The 20,232-nt window shown below is 40.4% G+C and overlaps 1 long non-coding RNA gene across 2 annotated transcripts in view; it reads left to right on the top strand.

Moving 5' to 3' along the window:
• Positions 1–20,232, top strand: part of LOC141581980 (uncharacterized) — a 1,111,619-nt gene that overhangs the window by 632,373 nt on the left and 459,014 nt on the right. The window lies entirely within an intron of this gene.

Genomic DNA, 20,232 nt, shown 5'->3' with positions numbered 1-20,232 from the left:
AGGCACCTGTAGTCCCAGCTACTATGGAGGCTGAGGCGGAAGAATCGCTTGTGCCTGGGAGGCGGAGGTCGCAGGGAGCCGAGATCATGCCACTGCAATGATATAGTGAGATTCTGTCTCCAAAACACATAAATCAATAAATAAATATAAAAAAATTGATGATTAGGAATACAATATACTAAGATATTTGTGACAAAATATAAAGTAAGCAGAAAGCATATAAAATTGTAAATAGAATTTGATTACTTTAACAAATATAGAAAAAATTAAAGGGATTTAATCAATTAGTATAATAATTGTGTTATCTTTAGGGAAATATTGGGAGAATTGTTTCCTTATTGTTTATAATTCTTTCCAATTTTTTTTTTGTGGGTAAGAAGTCAATAACGAGAATAACACTTTCAGTAGATTTCAAACACGGTGTATTCCATGAAGCTGATTTTCTAACTTGAAAAGAAAAATGATGTTTTCCCTCCTTCACAAAATGCCTCATCATTAGAAACATGGTTTGTTTAGGACACATAGCTTTTTCTTCCTTATTTCTATATTTGTTTCATTTTCTCCAAATAATAGTAAAGATCCAGTCTGTGTCTCTATTTGATGTTTACAATTCCTGAAACAACTGAGCAGTGCATTGCACATAATAATTTCTCACTAAGTAAATTAAGCTAAATGTTGAATTTCCATCCAAACCTTTGAAACCAAAGGAAGAACTGTGTCTTCATCCTTCTTTTCCTGTATCATTTCTTTCCCCTGTAACAAAGGATACAGCGTGTTAACACAAGATACAGAAAAAGAGAATTTGTGTGTGTGTGTGTGTGTGTGTGTGTGTTTATATGTGTACATGCTTTACATATGGTAACCACATCAATTTTTGTATTTGTAGCAATGCCTTGTAATTTTGATTCAGAAGCTCATAGCATTTTATTAAAATTATGTTTCATTTGATTGTCTCATCTGTTTATGGGAGCTGCTAATAGGGATTCTGTGTTTCATTTACCATATACTATTACAAAATGTGAGTTCATGATACTAAATTCATAAATATTGAACATAGCCAAAATTCAAATTATGGGGGTTTTAGTTATTTATATTTTTCCTTTGTCAACAGGGTACAACTGAATTAACAATATGGACCTCCTATTTCATTCTAAAACTAGTACTGATTTAGGCAAGTTACTTAACTCCTGATCTTTTTTTTATCTCAGCTACGAAATGGGGCTTCTGCCCTGCCCAACTTGGAGAATTGCTCTGAAGATTAAAAATCACATATTGTGTAAATATTCAATACAATAATTGGCTCATAGAAAATGATCAGCCAGTTGTAAATGCTAACTGTTAGTAAAACTAAATTACAAAATGAAAGTGCTAAATTAATGAATAACATAATTAATCCTTTCTTAATGGAATGATTGCTTCTCATTGGTTAATTAAGTTGTGACGGAATTGGTATGTTGAATTCAGTGACTCAGAGTTCATCTACTCAGGGCATGTTGACACACTTTCAGTTATGCTGAATCACTCTTATGGCAATAGCAACCCCATCACTCCTTTTGGAATGTGAGTTCTGTGAAACTGTTTAAATCACAGCAGACAGCCAAATATTGTAGAAAGACTGAAATAAATGCTATGTTGCGTGTTCCTAACAGGTTTAGCTTTAAAAATAAGAATATTATTAGTTAACATTTGGTAAATTCTTACAATTTGTCAGGTATCTTACTAAACATTAGTAGGTTATCTTATTTTAATATTGATATTACTTCTGTGAGTAGATTACTAGGACACCTAGGTGAAGAAAGTCTTGTCAGTATTTGCATATCTGGGGTTATCAGTTATTTATTATTCTGGCATAAATAATAATCACTATCATTTTTCCCATTGGCATATGCAGCTGTTTCTGTGCTTTTAAAAGCCTCAGCACAATAGTATTTCGTAAGACTTAAAAATATGGTACCTGTGTATGCTATCGTTCTTAATTTGCCTATAATAGGATGTTAAAATACACATTTAATGCTTGAAAAATAGTGACTTGAATTGTACAGGTCTACTTAAGCACATTATTTATTAAAAATAAATACAGTCAGCCCTTTCTATCTGTATATTTTGCATCAGCAAGTAAGGGTGGATAGAAAATACAGTATTATTCACTGTAATCCCAGGTACTTAGGAAATCGAGAAAGGAGGATTGCTTGAGCCCAGGAGTTTGAGGCTGTAGTGAGGTGTGAGCAAGCCTCTGCAATCCAGCCTGGTGAGAGATCTGTCTCTTAAGAAAACAGAATACAATACAGTATTGAAAGCAAGGAACCACATATGTGAATGGCCAACATTTTACTTTTAAAGATGGTGAGCTATAACTTGCCAAATTATTTTTTTGTTTTCAAACTTATATTTTTAAATATTAGTATTGCATACAGAAAATGATTTTGCTAAAAAATCACAAAGTAGAAAAGACACAAATCCAGTAAAAAGGCTCTAAAGTGAGTGACTTTATTTCTGTGGAACAAATCTCAACAGTTATTTTTCATTTAGCTTTGTTATGTTACAACTTTCATCACAGAATGATACTCAGGACATGAGCCTGAATCTGAGAAGCTCAGATGTAGCTAATAAAGAACTAACAAAAAATATAAGGTAAGAGAATTATGAATGTGTTTCTAAAAACAACAAAAAAAATAAAGCAGAACTGATACATTCCATTTGGACTCTTAGACATGATTTTTGGAATTATTTTCTGTTTTATATTATTGCCTACTTCACTGTCTTAACAATGTGAAGATCAGGGTGTCAAAGGGCATGAAGCATGTGGTGAGAGTTATATTATGCTAGTTAGCCCAAGGGGACTAGATGTGGCTTCAGATTCCACATACTCAGCTACATTTCCTCACTGAGGCACGGGAAGGTGATCTAGAACATCTTATCTGGCTCTGTGAATGCTGTACTTAAATTATTCTGAAAATCACTCAAAAAGATGAAATATTAAATAATTTTCACTACCATCTGGATTATTATACTGATATATCAATTTGATTTGTTGAGTGGTTTGTTCACCGTCAGCCTGTTAATTCCACAGAAGAGGGACAACTTTTTATATATGCATGTCTTTTCTGCAGGACTTGAGTATGCACAAATTTCGATATTTATCCAAGTCCTGGACCCAATCCCCATAGATGACTGATTAAAATCAGTTTTGTTCTGAAATTTTATTTTGTGTATGGAAATACATTTTCATGAAACTAAAACTATATTCGTTTTATTTTGCTTTCCAATATTTTTGAGAATGATTAATGATCACCTGATGTTTCTGTAATGAGCATTTATTGATCTTTAGGGTTACCAGATAGACTTTTTTATAGGTAGGAAAAGAAAAAATGACTCCCTCTTATAATATCAATTTTCCTCTTTTTTGTCCTGTGGAAAAATATCATAGTTGATTTCTTGCAAGCCATTAGAACATTTCAAAATATATGTAGTAAATGATAAATATAATATATTCTCATGCAACGTAATATAATTTTTGCATATCTTTATTTTCAGTATCTTTCTGTTTCTTATTTTAAAAGAATATATGTTTATTTTAGAAAATGTAAAGATCAAGAAAGCCACGGCAGAAATTAAACATCTCCCTAGTTCCATCAGAAAAATCATAAAAGGATTATATTCTTATGTGTATAATTCTGGCCCCTTTCCTATTTTAAATATATTTTTGTTTATGTATACACAAAACCCAGTAAATCCTTCTATATGTAATGTATATAATAAACATATATATGTATTTTTTCTATGTTTGGTATTTAGAGGTGCTTTTCCTCCTACATCTTGACTATCACAATTTTTTCTACCAAACATTGACCATCTCCAGGTTGATCTTATATGTATCGCAGAAGGGGTTAGGTCATTGGACAGCCAGAAATGACTCTGTCTTTCTGTCCAGGGATTATCAAAGAGTTGGGCTCAGGAATAAGAGGATGTTTTAGAAAGTCTGATTGGCTGGGCAATGGCAGCATATTTTTAACTTACCCATTGCCCCGCTTATTTTGTTGTTGTTCTTAAGCTACAGGTTCTCACACTGTCTCCCAAGCTGGAGGTCAGTGGTGGAATCTTAGCTCACTGCAGCCTCAAACACCTGTGCTCAATCAATCTTCCCACCTCAGGCTCCAAAATCACTAGGACTAGTCACGTGCCACAATGCTCAGCTAACATTTGTACTTTTATTTGTCCAGATAGGGTGTCCCTATGTTGCCCAGGATGGTCTCCAACTCCTGGCCTCAAGCAGTCCTCCCACCTCAGCCTCCCAAATTTATGAGATTAAAAGCATGAGCCACTGCTCTGGAGCTTATTTATTTACGTCAGAGTTTGTTCTTCTCTTCCCGGTCTATTGCATGAACTATCTTAGCTCCTACTGTAAAATATTCTTCTGCCGTGGTCATGTGAAACATTACAAAATTGTTTCTGATGATTCTTCATGTTTTATGTCACATATTCTAACATGATAGTGTGACTTTTTAAAAAAGAACAAAAAAATAAAATTTTGGCTAATCACAAACAAGACTTTAATGATCACTGTTGTGCTATAACTTATTATAATGCATTAAAAAATCAGGACTTATTTGTAATGTGCCTTGAGACAGATACTTCAGTCACTTGATTTCTCAGACCTCAGTTTTCTTCTCTGTGAAATACTAATACAAACTGTGTGTAATTTATTTTGAAGAATTTGGAAAATTGTAACTAAATACTCTTATCAAGAATGATTGCTGTGTTTTCTATATTGTTACTGTTGTAGCACTGAACCACTTACCACTTTAAGTTTTTGCTCAAAGTGAAAATATAATTAATTAATATGTATTTCATAGACTATCATTTTTTTTTTTTTTTGAGACAGTCTCTCTCTATAGGTCAGGCTGGAGTTCAGTGGCATAATCAGCTCACTGCAACCTCTGCCTGCCGGGTTCAAGCAATTCTCCCTCCTCCTGAGTAGCTGGGTCTACAGGCATGCGCCACCATGCCTGGCTAACTTTTTGTAATTTTAGTAGTCGGAGTTTCATCATGCTTTCCAGGCTAGTCTCGCACCCCTGACCTTGTGATCAGCCCACCTCTGGCTCCCAAGCGGCTGGGATTACAGGCTTGTACTACCTTCCCTGGCCAGACTAGTCTTTAGAGATGATTGAATGTGGAAGTTCAGTTGACAAGTGACTTGTTCAAATTGTTAAATTAGAAATATTCAATGTTAAAATGGTAGCATGCTCTTGTGTTTCTCTTCTGTAACATTTAGGCAACTAATAAAGACCATACTGTTTTATCAACAGGCATGTCATCCATGCTCCAAGCAGCCACAGCAAGTATTCAAGGGAGTCATTTTCAGGAATTTCTGATGCTCTGCTTGATATTGAAACCAAAGTGGATCTTTGCAAAACTAAGGGAGAAGTGAAGAGAAAGACTGCTGTTGCAGCCTTCACAGTGCAGGCAGCTGCAGAGGCTTTGAAAGAAGCAGCCTGAGAGGGTTCTTTAGAGAATCCATAGAGATTTTTGTGGTATATCATTCAGAAAGACTTATGATGGGTATATTGGTGAAGTTTAAAGGAGTATATTAGAAATAAAGCTAGACATTATATACAGTCATGTGAGTGTTCATATATTTATCTGTGTATATATTGTTCTTTTATTTCCTTGTTATGGACTAAAAATAAAAAAATAATAATTAGGCAAGGTTATTCTGAAATGGAAGAATCAAACTCAGTAAAACATCCAAGGGGAATGGGTAAATATGGTAAAACCCTCATCTGGCATTATCAGGGAATCAAGTCTAATCTGTTCATGTCACTTCACACATAGGAAAGCATCAGTGTGTCCTAGAGCGCACTGGGGAACATGCACAACTGCTCCAAGGCGGAGGCCTCACGCCCTGCCTGGCCCCCCAGGGCTCAGAGGATCACTAGCTCAGCACATGGTTGAGAAACTAATTAAATTACACTTTTAGTAAATGTAATCACTGTATAGCATAGGAAATAATTTTTTATTAAAAGTATTTTATATAAAACACTATCATATAACACACAAGGTAGAGAAAAATAGTAATGAAGTGAACATTTGTGAACCTACTAGCTATATTAAGAAAATAATATTTTCAATATCTTTGGGTCCCCTATGTATTCACGACAGTTGTGCTTTTTCACTTTCTTGAATTGTTATGTTTATTTCCTGTTATTCTTTATGATTTTATCATACATGGCTATATTATTTACATGTTTTATGTTTTTGTTTTATGTAGTTTACTATTTTTTATAAATGCAATCATGCCATGTATATTTTTATGGTACTTGATTTTTTCCCACAGGTTTTTAAGTGTTCAGCTAGATAGATAGCATTTATTCAAATGAAAATAAGATTCATGGACCATCAAGACACAGAAAATACATAATAATGTGAATAAGGAAAGTTAATATAAAGAATGATTAATTATGATAGAATTTGAGCAATGAAATATTGTCTAGTAAAGTGTAAGGAGAAGTCTAAATCATATGTGATGAGCACATATAAGGAATTGCCATTGTTTCCAGGGTGAAGTTTGAGAAGCCAGTGAAGAGTCCCCTCACATCTTGCCCTCACTGAATGTTGAAAGTTGCTGTGGTGCTGCACATGAAAAACTTTTAGTCAGTTCGAAAAGTACCACTTGCTCAGAGGGAAGAACCTGGTACCTGGTACCCAGAAGTGCCCGGATGTGGCTGGGCGGTGTCCGCAGGCTGCGAGCAGGTGCTCACAGGCAGAAAGCTCATGCAGCGCCTGCCAAGCCCAGATGATGTGGACATGGCCCTGGAGATGTATAAGCTGTCTCTGGAGACTGAACGACTTGAGAAAGAGAGAGACAAATCGGTGAACACCCATCAGAAATTTTCTGAAAAAGAGGAAGCAAAGGACTTATTTTTTCCTTTAAGTCAATACACAGAATCTTCATTCATCAACTCTACTCTTCGTTAAGCACAATCACTCTAAAAAGTGTCTGGGCTAGAACTTTATTACTGCGAGAGAAAATGTGTAGTTATTGGTAATCCAGCCTTTTGTGGCTCATACGTCTACTTTCCTGGACTTGAAGTACTGGGGGTGGGTGGCACAGAGTAGGCCATGGCGAGGCGTCGCCACAGCCCGGACGGTGCTTCTGCCACTGCTGCTCCGTGGAGATCGTCCCACGCCTGCCGGATTGTATCTGCCCAAGACGCGAGTCTGGTTTCATCGAGGAGCTTCCAGAAGAGACCAGGGGCACAGAGGATGGTTCTGCCCCCTCCGCAGCCCTCACGGACCGGAACCGCTGGAACCGGCTGCCTTTGGAGAACGTGGACCAGGACCTCAGGACCGCAGGGCCGCAGACAGTTCGCTCTCGGCATCGTTGACGGCGGCGTCGAGACCCCCACGCTCCCTCCGGGGGCGCAGGCTGACGACGGCAGGGACCCCGAGCGCCGGGGGGAGCGAGAGCCCGAGTCCCGGCACCCGCCCCCGGGGCCCCGCGCCGCCTCCCCCCGCGGCGGGCCACCGGCCGACACGAAGGCGCCCCCACGCTGGAGGGGGTCGCCCGGCGCCGACGGACATCGCGCCCGCCGCCGTCCCCGGCCCGGGTCCCTGGGGAGCTCCGCCCTCCGACCCCGCGGCCCGCGGCCCGGACGCCGTCCTCACGCGGCCGCTCAATCCGTCTGAGAACGCGGCCCCCACCGGCGGACGGAGAAGACCCAGGCCCTGCCCCCCACCCCCGGCCGGCGCCACGTGGCCCTCGCAGACCATGTGCCCCGGCGGCGCCGCTCCTGGCTGGTCGGCACCGCGGGCCCGGCCTGTACCGGGGCGAGACCCGAGCCCGGCCCACGGGCCCCCTGGCTTGGGAAGGCCTGCGCCATACGGCCCCTGCCGGGGCACCCCGGCCTCCCTGGCCTCGCTGTCTGACCGCACCTTCTAAGCGTTCAGTGGCGGAAAGGTTTTCATAATTTTAAATTATTACTGCTTTGAAATACATGGACGTTTTCGCTCCCATGCTGGCCATGCGTGAGCTGTGGCAAGATGGGGCCCAGCTGCTCCGCCAGTGCTGCGAGCACCGCCAGGACAGGCCGTGTGGGCCCCCCAGCCTCCGCCTCGGCTGCCTCCACAACCCAGAGTTTGGGGGCTCGGGACCATGAGGATGACCAGCAAAATTCAAGAACAAAACTGCTACAGCAGACTTTTTTAAAGGAAAAAAAATATGTGTATCTTGAAAGTTATTTAAAATAAACCGCTTACAAAGGAAAAAAAACAAAAAAAAACAAAAAAAACCTTGGTTTCAATCCACACTTCAGGACTCCCTGGAAACTTGCCTTCTGGGCCACTTGTAAAGCTGTTTAGGTAGAAATGTCATCTCTGAGGTGCTCCACTGCAAATTTGAAAAAAGGCCAGTATCAGAAGAAGCTCTTGGCTGCTGAGGTCTCCTGGTCACCATGAACTTGAAGAAGTGAGTGCTATAGCAGCAGCCTTAACTACAGAATCTGGGAACTGGTGTACCCCTGCATACCATCTGGGCCAGATACCGGAGATGTCATTTCCAAAGCAGATTGGAAGCACGTTTTTGGAATTGTCTCCAATGTCTTCTACTCAAAAAGACTGACATCCTAACACTTGACTATATATATATATTTAAAAGGTCTAGATCTATTTATGTAAAAAATCAAGAGCGAGTGGATAACCCAAGTTTGGATAACTGGTGCATAATAAATTTATTCATTTTTTGCTGTTGTACATTGGATTTATTTTTGTATTTTGGTTTTGTGAGCATGTCTGCTCATGCAAATAATCAAGAGATTCTCTTTCCTGACAGCATCTTCTGATAGGTGGAATATCTGGGTTATAAAATTTGTGGATTGTCAATTCTACTGAGCAATGCCACTTACTGTTTTAAAGTGATTTCATTTATATTTCTACTAACAGGGTAATCATATTACATAAAAATAATAGAAGTATGGTTGATTGTGGCAAGTTAAAGAAATATAAATAACTCACTCTTATTAAAATCCAAGGGGCGCAGTGGCTCACGCCTGTAATCCCAGCACTTTGGGAGGCCGAGGTGGGTAGATCATGAGGTCAAGAGATTGAGACCATCGTGGTCAACATGATGAAACCCCGTCTCTACTAAAAATACAAAAAATGAGCTGGGCATGGTGGCGCGTGCCTGTAATCCCAGCTACTCAGGAGGCTGAGGCAGGAGAATTGCCTGAACCCAGGAAGCGGAGGTTGCGGTGAGCCAAGATCGCGCCATTGCACTCCAGCCTGGGTAAGGAGCGAAACTCTGCCTCAAAAAATAAATAAATAAAATAAAATCCAAGGGATTTGAGGGAAGAACAATTTATACATTGAGCATCAAATACTTCAAATAAGTTTTGGAAGACATCCAGAGGAGTGTAACTACTTTCTTGTAGTTTATCAAAATCCTGTAATAAGGTTAAGCAGGTAGGAATATAGGCACATTTGTATTTCAGAAAGCATTCGGACGTAGATGAAATAGAAGGGCTTCAACCCAGCAAGAGAACAGAACAAGTGTGTGTGTGTGTGTGTGTGTGTGTGTGTGTGTGTGTGAAAAACAGTCTGACTCTGTCGCCCAGACTAGAGTCAGTGGCACAACCCCAGCTCAGTGCAACCTCTGTCATCTGGGCTCAGGCAATCATCCAATTTAAGACTCCCACGTAGGTGAGATTACAGGCGTGCACCATCATGCCTGTCTAATTTGTGTGTGTGTGTGTGTGTATGTGTGTGTGTGTGTGTGTTTTGTGGAGATGGAGTTTCACCAGGTTGCCCAGGCTGGTCTTGAACTTCTCGGCTTGACTAGTCTATCTATCCAGGCCTCCCAAAGTGCTGGAATTATAGGCATGAGCCACTATTCCAGGTCCTAAAATCTTTTCTCATGGCAACTGCTGTCATGTAAACTTTACCCTCAGAAAAGATAAGACTACCCTCATCTGTTGGATTTCAGTTTAGGTGTTACTTCTCTTAGGAAGACTTTCAGGATGACTGTCCCTTCCTTTGTATCACCTACTAGACCATGAGCTCCTTAAGGATTGAGTTTTCATTTTTTAAATTTTTTAAAAAATTTAATTTTCGGGACTCATGTGCAGAACATGTAGGTTTGTTACTATTTTGGCTCCAATCCCTACCAATATGGAGAGTCCATAGTAGACACTCATTTTGTGAGTAACCAGAGAAGTGCACACACGAGATCCTCTGAGACATTCTGGGCTTTGAACAGACGAGCTACACTGCATTGTAGGAATTGCACAATGCCTTTGTTATGGGGTTTGGCTGAGCATGCCAACAGACTTTTTGTGATGTCATTGATAGAGAGTTGGACAGTGTTATAGATGTGGGACAAGGTGAATATTATTATTCTATAAAATGCACCAAAACCTGCACAATACTTGAAAGCTGTGTAAACTTCCAATCAATTCTGCCAGCATGCAAGAAGCATTTCCTGCAAAATATTGTATGCAGTTCTGTGGCTTAGGAACATACTTTGGCAACATATTTAATATCACTGAGAGAAAAACAGTTTTCAGAGACAGATTGCCTGTGTTCAAACCCTACTGAATTTGAATATAACTATTCAAATTATTGAAGTTTCCTGTTCTTACATTTATTAATCTTTAAATGAGTATGAAATATTATTTATCTCATGGGGTTGCTGTAAGAATTAAGTAAGCTAGTACTTAGAACAGCTTGTAGCATATAATTTGTAATTAATAAATGTCTGATGTTTTCATTTGAATGACAGTATATTTTAGTTAGGTAATGAAATACTGCTTTTTCTCTCTTACCTATTCTGCGTGATGACACAGTTGTAGTATAATAGATGGTAACTTTTTCAGCCTCTAGCACTAAAGTTTGCAATTATTGCTCATTCTTTTTTATGCATCTCATAAGTGCTCATTGTTTATTTCTTTCTAATTCAGGGCATTCTACACAACACAGCATTGAATTTTTCCTGAAAAGTGAGACCAGTAGAAAGCCTTTCTTCTCTACACTTAGGTAGATAATATACAACATTTTAAGAAGTGTTTGAAGCAGTTTTCAAAAAACAACATTTATGGAAGACTCTGCATATATGTATCTATGATTACCTTTTCTAACTTTTTTGGATCTATTTTTTGAAGCATAATGCTGATCAAATGACACCTCAGAAAACATACTAATTTGCAATGCCATGGATTGATTAAAAAGACAGCCACTGCATCTTTTACTAGGACATGCTTTTATAAGGTTTATAATTGTTTTAATGTCTGTTAATATGTAAATGGTGACTTTTATTTAGATTTTTACTTTTTCAGTTTCTAGCAAGGTTTGTTAATTTTTAGTTTATAGAAATGACCGAAATCCGCAAACTTTAGATAATCTGTTAATACAAGTATGTGTAAACATTGGTGATTTATTAAATCATGGTAAACAACAACAAAATCTGCTAGTATGGCGACTGTGTTAAAAATATCTTTTATACACTATTAAAGATAATTATGCATGTAATTATTCTGTAAATAGCATCTGGGTGCCTTGGCTAAGGCCTGAAATTCCAGCACTTTGGGAGTTGGAGGCAGATAGATCACCGGAGGTCAGCAATTTGAGACCAGCTTGGCCAACATGGTGAAACCCCCATCTCTACTAAAATTACAAAACTTAGCCAGGAATGGTGGCAGACACCGGTAACCCCAGCTGCTTGGGAGGCTGAGGCAGGAGAATTGCTTGAATCTGGGAGGCAGAAGTTACAGTGAGCTGAGATCATGCCATTGCACTGCAGCCTGGGTGACAGAGGGAGACTCCGTCTCAAAAAAAGGTAATAATAATGATTATTATTCTGTAAATAACTATTATATAATTTTAAAAATATGAATACATACATTGCTTTAGATATTTGTGTACATATATGTAAAGTATCTGTAGTGAAATTATTCAAAAAGGTGTATGAATTGAAAAAAGATTTTATTTTTATATAAAACAATCATTATGAAATGGTCATAAAATAGTAAAAATAAGAAAAAAAGCTTAATACAACTAATTCTACTAAGCATTATATATACAATTATATGAAACACAATTGAGTTCCTCCAACACTTTTTTAAACAAGGGAGTTACACAGTACAGATGTGTTGTAATCCCAGTTAATGTTTTATCTTTGGACATATTCTGTTAAATAATGGCTAGGCACTTAAGCAATTATAATTTTAAAACTCACAGTAAGAAATAAAATTTTAAAAGTTAGCATGTGGCTGGGCACGGTGGCTCATGCCTGTAATCCCAGCACTTTGGGAGGCTGAGGTGGGAGGATCAACTGAGGTCAGGAGTTCCAGACCAACCTGACCAACATGGTTAAATCCTTTCTCTCCTAAAAATACATAAATTAGCTGGTGTAATGATGGGCACCTGTAATCTCAGCTACTTGGTAGGCTGAGGCAGCAGAAGAATTACTTGAACCAGGTAGGGGGAGGTTGCAGTGAGCCAAGATTCAACCATTGCACTCCAACCAGAGCAACAGAATGAGACACTGTCTCAAAAATAAATAAAAGTTAGCATGTGCAAAATAAAAACATATTTAATGAAATAATTGTTTTACATAAAATATTTCTTTGAACAAGTTGTGTAAAGTCAACTTTCTTGCATCCCAAACTTGTCTGTTGAGCTTTGAGCCCCCAAGTGTGGTTTTCTGTACTATATAAATCTAATCAGCCAATTTACCCCTTCCTGTGCAATCTAATCAGTTTCAGGAAGTGGGTGTGGTCTTGTGTGGGCCCTTACACACTAAAAGGATGCCCATCCACGGACCTCTCCTTCAGTGAGGACCCACTGGATTTCTGGCTTTTGGGCTTTGGAGCACCAGGAGTTACTTCTAATCTGGTTATCGACAGAGCTTCTAAAAAGACACCATTCATAGTAGTCTTGTGAGTATCAAATTTACAGTAAACCCATCATGCTTACTTTTTCTCTTAAAAATACTTTAAATTTACCTGACAGCATGCTTGGGTCTTTTCTAAGCAAACAAGTAGCTGTCCTAGTGATTTTACATCGAATCAAGATAAAATGTCTTTTATTTGTAACAGCATTTTTGTACCCTTGCTATTTGATTTTTTTTTCTGTATTGTTGGATTTTTTAGGTATGAAAAGATATCTTTCCAGGGTTTCATGCAGTGATAGAACCCATCAAATACCTAAAATGTTCACTGAAATGTGGGAATGTAGTAATGGTTATTATGTTCACCACAGTAAAATGTAAAAATGTTGAATTGCTTTGAAAATTCTTGTTGGAAAAGTCCTATTTGCTGTCTCTTCACAATTTTCAGTTTGCAGACTACACTTGAAAGCTGTTAAAAATAGATCTAACTGGCCTAGTGTGCTGGCTCATGCTTGTAGTCCTAGCACTTTGGGAGGCCGAGGCTGGGAGATCTCTTGAGGTCAGGAGTTAGAAACTAGCCTGGCCAAAATGGTGGAAAACCGTCTCTGCTGAAAACATGAAAAAATTATCCTGGCATGGTGGTGGGTGCCTGTAATACCAGCTAATTGGGAGGCTTAGGCAGGAGAATTGCTTAAATCTGAAAGCTGGAGGTTGCAGTAAGGTTGCAACAAAAAACGAGGGAAGGAAGGAAGGAAGGAAGGCAGAAGAATTGGGGGCTACACTTCCATTAACTGCATTTCTGAATTTTCTAGTTGAGCACAGAAAACCTAAAGCATGTCTTCACTTTTTTGTTATTTTAGAAGATAATTTATTAGTTCTTTATGAATTCTTGCTATTATAGTTTAAATACTATTTCAGAATGTGAAAGTGTTCTCTCTGATCATCTGAATTGACTATGGAAAAGTTTCTAAATTAAGACATTATTTACATTCAATTTATTGAAAGGAAGAGTTTTGATGTTAAATCTAAAAGGACTAATTCAATGAATGATAATTTTGGGAGTTGACAGTTGAAGTCCACTTTGATTGATTAATCAATCTTAGATAAAACCTATTCATAGTTGTCTAAGAAAACTTCACAGGTGAGTTTGGAGGCAGGGAGTATAGAATAATAGCGTAGATACTAAGTGTCTTTCGTATATTATCATCATGGAATCTTTGAGAGAGATAGAATGACAGAGACAGGAAGAGATTCAGAATGTGCTTCTTCATTAATCAGCTTATATAAGTGACTCAGAACGCATCCCCACATTGACTCTCTTCCCAGGATTTAAGCTTGTCTAAGTAATTGGGAATGATTGAGAGCACTGCTTGTTTAACAATAATACCGTGAGGACTCTCGTCTCATTTTCCCATTTGAATCACAATTGAATCTTCATATCCATGGGTTTCATACCCATGGATTCAACTAATCTCAGATAAAAAATATTTGCAGGAAGAAAAAGCAGCTGTACATGCATTTTTTTGAGACAGTCTTGCTCTGTCACCCATGCTGGAGTGCGGTGGCCAGATCTTGGCTCACTGCAACCTCTGCTTCCTGGGTTCAAGCAATTCTCCTGCCTCAGCCTCCAGAGTAGCTGGGACTACAGACATGTGTCAACATGCCCAGTTAATTTTGTTGTATTTTTAGTGGAGACTAGGTTTCACCGTGTTAGCTAGGATGGTCTCAGTCTACTGACCTCATGGTCTGCCAACCTCAGCCTCCCAAAGTTCTGGGATTAGAAGCTTGAGAAACTGCACCCAGCCAAACATGTACATATTTTTAACAATCTTCTTGCTGTTCCTAAACAATCTTCTAAAAAAGGGTAGCTGAACAAATTAACAAGTAAGAGCCAACTATAGGCTTCCTACAAGAAACGCACTTCACCTATAAAGACACATCGAGATTGAAAATAAAGGGATTGGAAAAGCTATTCCATGCAAATGGAAACCAAGAAAGAGCAGGAGGAGCTACACTTATATGAGACAAAGTAGATTTCAAGACAAAAACTGTAAAAAGAGGCAATAAAGTTTATTATATAATCATCAATTCTTTAAGAGAATATAACTATTATAAATATATATGTACCCAGCATTGGAGCACTCAGATATATAAAGCAAACATTATTAGAGAGACAAACCCCAATAAAATCATAGCTGGAACTTTAGCACCCACTTTCAGCACTGAACAGATTATCTAAATAAAAAATCAACAAAGAAGCATCAGACTTAGTCTATACGATAGTCTAAATGAACCTAATACATATTTACAGAATATTTTGCCCAACAGCTTCAGAATACACATCTTTCTCCCCAGCACATACAACAGTCTCAAAGATTGACCGTATGGTATGACACAAAACATTTTTTTAAAACATGAAATTACATTAAATATGTTTTTCTATGGGATATGACAAAAGCAGTATGAAGGGGGAAGTTTATTTGTAATAAACACCTACATAAAAAAGTAGAAAAACTTCCAATAAACAACCTAATGTTGCATCTTAGAGAAATAGCAAAGCAAAAGCAAAACAAACCCAAAATTTGTAGAAGAAAAGCAACAAAGACCAGAGCAGAGGCCACACGTGGTGGCTGATGCTGGTAATCTCAGTACTTTGGGAGGCCGAGGCAGGCAGGTCACCTGAGGTCAGAAGTTTGAGACCAGCCTGCCCAATATGGCAAAACCCAGTATCTACTATAAATACAAAAACTAGCTGGGCATGGCGGCTGGAGCCTGTAATCCCAGCAACTTGGGAGGCTGAGGGAGGAGAATTGCTTGAACCCAGGAGGCAGAGGTTACAGTGGGCTGAGATTGTGCCATTGCACTCCAAGTTGGGTGACAGAGCAAGACTTCATCTGAAAAGAAAAAAAAATTAAAACAGAAAAAAATGAAATTGAGACCAAAAAAAATACAAAAGACCAATAAAATTTCCATAGTACCTAGTGCAATCTACAAGGCCAATGCAATCCTTATCAAACTACCAATGGTGTTCTTTACAGAAACAGAAAAAATAATTCTAAAATGTATATGAAGCAACAAAAGACCCAGAATAGCCAAAGAAATCATGAGCAAAAAGAACAAAGTTGGAGGCATCACACTGCCTGACTTCAAGTTATACAACAAAGCCATAATAACCAAAACAGCATGGTACTGGCATAAAAACAGACACATAGACTGATGGAGCAGAATAGAAAACCAAAAAATAAATCTGCATAATTACAGTGGACTCATTATTGACAAAGGTGCAAGAACATATATTGGAGAAAGGATCATGTCTTACATAAATGGTCCTGGGAAAATGGAGTATCCATAGGCAAAAAATGAAACTATTATAGATAGTTTCTCACCAAATAAAAAACCACATAAAAATGGATTAAAGACTAAAATCTAATACCTGACACTATAAAATTACCAGAAGAAAACGCTGGGGAAATGCTCTACGACATTGGTCTGCATAAAGATTCTTTGTGTAAGATCTCAAAAGCATAGGTAATCAAATTAAAGCAGGCAAATAGCATTACATAAAGTGAAAAGGCTTCTGCGCAGCAAAAGAAACAACCAAGTGAAGAAACAACCCATAGAATGGGAAAAAATACTTGCAAACTGCACATCTGACAAGTACTAATAACCAGAATATATAAGGTGCTCAAACAATCCAGTAGTAAGAAAACCACAATCCAATTTAAAATGGGCAAAAGATCTAAAGAGACATGTTCCAAAAGGTGACATACAAGTGGCAAACGGGTATGTGAAAATATCCTCAGTGTCACTAATTATGTATATTTTTAAAAAGGCAAAACTACAATGAGATAGCATCTCACTCTAGTTAAAATGGATTTTACCCAAACGCTAGGGAATAGTGAATGCTATCGAGGGTGTGCAGAAAAGGAAAGCCTTGTACACTGTTGGTGGGAATGTAATTAGTGCAACCACTATGGAGAACAGTTTGGAGCTTCCTCAACAATGTAAAAACAGTGGGATCCAGCAATCCCACGGCTGGGTATATACCCCAAGTAAAGGAAATCGGTACATTGAAGACATCTGTACTCCCATGTTCACTGCAGCACTATTCACAGTAACCCAGATTAAGGATTGACCTGTGTCCATCATTGGTTGGATGGATAAAGAAAGTCTGGTACATACATGTCCGACCAGCAGGAGCTGGTCAGTAGAACCGAGGATGCCAGGAGGAAAGCTGGCATGGCCTGCAGCACATCCAGCAAGGAAATGCAGAGCCATGTGTCCCCGAAGGCCAAAACCCGGGACCGATACTGTTCTCTCGTGGCGAGGCTCGTCATGTATTTTCCAGACATTCCTGACAAGAAACCTCAAGTTTCCGTCAGTGATCCTAGGAACGCTCTCCAGAGCCTGCCACGCTGGCCGGCTGCAGGAGCCACGGGAATTGGCCTCCCCGGACGGGACAGCCGGTGGGCGGCCTTGGCGCTGTTGGGCAGCCGATGCTCCTCTCGGGCAGCTGCCCGGGGAACCTCGGGGAGGCCCCTCGGCATGACTGTGGTGCCTAAGGCAGGTCTTCAGACCCGGCTGCCACTCCATGGGTGGCACAGCAGCAGCAACGTTGCGTCCAGCAGGCGGCGCTACAGCCGCAGCGGTTCCAGGCTCAGCAGAGTGATGCGCAGCAGCAGCAGTTCCAGGCAGCGGTGCAGGTGCTGCGACAGCAGCAGCGTCCAATTACAGTGAATCGTCAAAAGCAGCAACAGACACAGCAGCAGTCTCATGCTGCAGCAGGAGCACAGTGCACAGCTGCGGCTACAGCAGCAACAGGAGCAGCAGCAGCAGCAGCAGCAGCAGGCTTTGCGGGCCCAGTGTCAATACAGAGCCACCAATGCAGTAGCTGCAGCCTGCCGCCTCCCAGGTCCCGCCCCAGCAGCCGCAGCAGATACGTCACCCACAGCACCACTGACCGCTGCCAGAGTCCCGGCAGCCTCCAGTTGCTCGGAGCGCACCACCGCAGCTCCCGCCACAGTCACAGTCACAGACGGAGCCTTTGGTGTGGCAGGTGCAAGCCTTCCCCCAACAGATGCTGTATGCCCAACATGCCTTCTGGACGCTCTGACAGACCGCTCTCAGCGGTGTCCCCTGGAGACCCTGTGCCTGAGAGCGCCCTGGAGAAACGCAAGCATGAGCTGGAGGTACCCACGCCCCCACTGCCCCCGGTGCCGCGGACCACACAGCAGCACCTGCCTGGCCGCTCCTGGACGCCGCCCTGGCCTGCATCTGCCCTCCGTCCTGAACGGTTCCCTGCCCCACGCCTTGGAGCTGCTCAGCACCAATACCCTTCCAAAGGAGGCAAATCAGATACGCATCTATTTCAGCGAGCAGACGAGTGACTTTAAATAGAATGGGAGGCAGGTTTGCCGTAAGCAATCCCCAGCTAAAGTTTAACTGAGTGATTTGGGGGGCTCAAGAAATTTTCCTTTCACAGGCACAAAGGGAACTCCGGGTCTCCTGAGAGCATCTTGTGTGTGAGCTCGCCGCACCTCCACTCTTTCTACAGGAGAACCCTCAGGACGCGAGAGAAACTCTTCATACACGGTTCTCGATTCTCTGATCGCAGTTTTGGGTTCAGGCTCCCTGCTTTCCGCATCTGGACGCCGCAGGCGGAAGCCAGGTTCCGGATCCGCTGCCAGGCTGCCTCTGGAGGGAGCGTGGGCCTAGAGGCTGCTGGCTCCACGCTCCCAACTGAATCTCAGCCAGGAGGAGCTTCTGCCCAGCACTGAGGGCACCCGGAGGCATCGGAGATCCTGTCCCCCGTACCCCCGCCGGCTCTCAGTCGATGGCAGCACCCACGACTCCCTGCGCTCTGCGCCACTGTGGACTGTGCAGCCCTTGCAGGAGCGCGGCACCCCCCTGTGCTGCCCACACTCGGGACCCCGAGCAGTTCTCTGGCGACGGGAGTTTCCCTATGGTTTATTATTTATTTATTTATTTATTTATTTATTTATTTATTTGAGACAAAGTTTGGCTTTGTTGTCCAGGTTGGGGGTGCAGTGGCCCGATCTTGGCTCACTGCAACCTCCGCCTCCCAAACTCAAGCGAGTTCAAGCAATTGTCATGCCTCAGCCTCCTGGGTAGCTGGGATTGCAGACCCGACCACCAGCCCAACTGATTTTTTATATTTTAGTAGGGACGGGGTTTCACCATCTTGCCCAGGCTGAGCTCAGGCAATCCGCCCGTCTCAGCCTCCCAAAGTGCCTATACTAGATCAGTGTATATTCTACCATATTAGCATAGTTTTAGTGTAGAAATCATCCAGCAATGCTAGTTTTCCTTACTTGATGCCCACCTGTTAAATATTAGTCCACGTAATCTTCATGAAAGGATTTTGAGGAACAATTTTTTAAAGTACATTCTGTCTGGTCAGTCGTAACTCGATTCAAAACCCCATTCTGCCTTCTCCTCGCTGTGTGACCCTGGGCATACTGATGAACTCCTAATCAGGCCACAGTTTCCACACATGTAAAATTGTCATAGCTACCTTCCTAGATTTTTTTTAAAGGAAAACAAAAGTAATATTATAGATAAATAAATGTAAACTATTTAGGAGAAACCTTAGTTCAAATTACGAAGCATTTAATGTGCTACACTTTCCTCAAAGCTTCATGTTGTTCATATTACCCTGCCCTGTGAAAGTTACCTGATGAAGTCTGAACCCCCTGTTCTAAATTGTTCTCTTCTTCCTTCATCCTAAAAAAATAAGATTTTTAACCCTCTGTTAAATCTGTAACAATTTTATGATTAATTCCTATTAAAATGGCCACAGCTATTAAAGTTTAAAACAGGCTAAGGATCCCTTACCTTGGGACCAGAAGTGCTATGGATTTTTTTTAAAATTTTTTAGAGTTTGAAATATTTGAATATATATATATATATATATATATATATATATATATATATATAATGAGTTATGTTGGGGATGTGATCCAAGTCTAAACAGAAAGGTCAATTACGTTTTGTGTACACCTTATACAAATACCCTGAAACTAACTGGACATAATATTTTAAATAATTTTTGCATAAAGCACAAATCTGACTGCATTTTGACTGTGACCCATCACCTAAGGTCAGAGGTGGAATTTTCCACGTATGGTATTATGCCAGCACTTCAAACGTTTCAGATTTTGGTCATTTCAGATTTCAGTATTTTGGATTAGGATGCTCAGTCTGTGTGTTATTCCACCTAGGATTTTTCTGTATCTAAGGGTAGACTCTAATGACTTTGAAAAGATAAGAGAATCTTTTCCCCTTTGCCAGGGAAGAATATATTTTTTTCTCTCTGGAGTGTGAAATCACACTCA

The sequence above is a fragment of the Saimiri boliviensis genome, chromosome 18 (genome assembly GCF_048565385.1).
Source record: "Saimiri boliviensis isolate mSaiBol1 chromosome 18, mSaiBol1.pri, whole genome shotgun sequence".
Lineage (NCBI taxonomy): Eukaryota > Metazoa > Chordata > Mammalia > Primates > Cebidae > Saimiri > Saimiri boliviensis.
The sequence above is the reverse complement of the archived record's forward strand: the minus strand, read 5'-3'. Positions and strand labels throughout refer to the sequence as shown.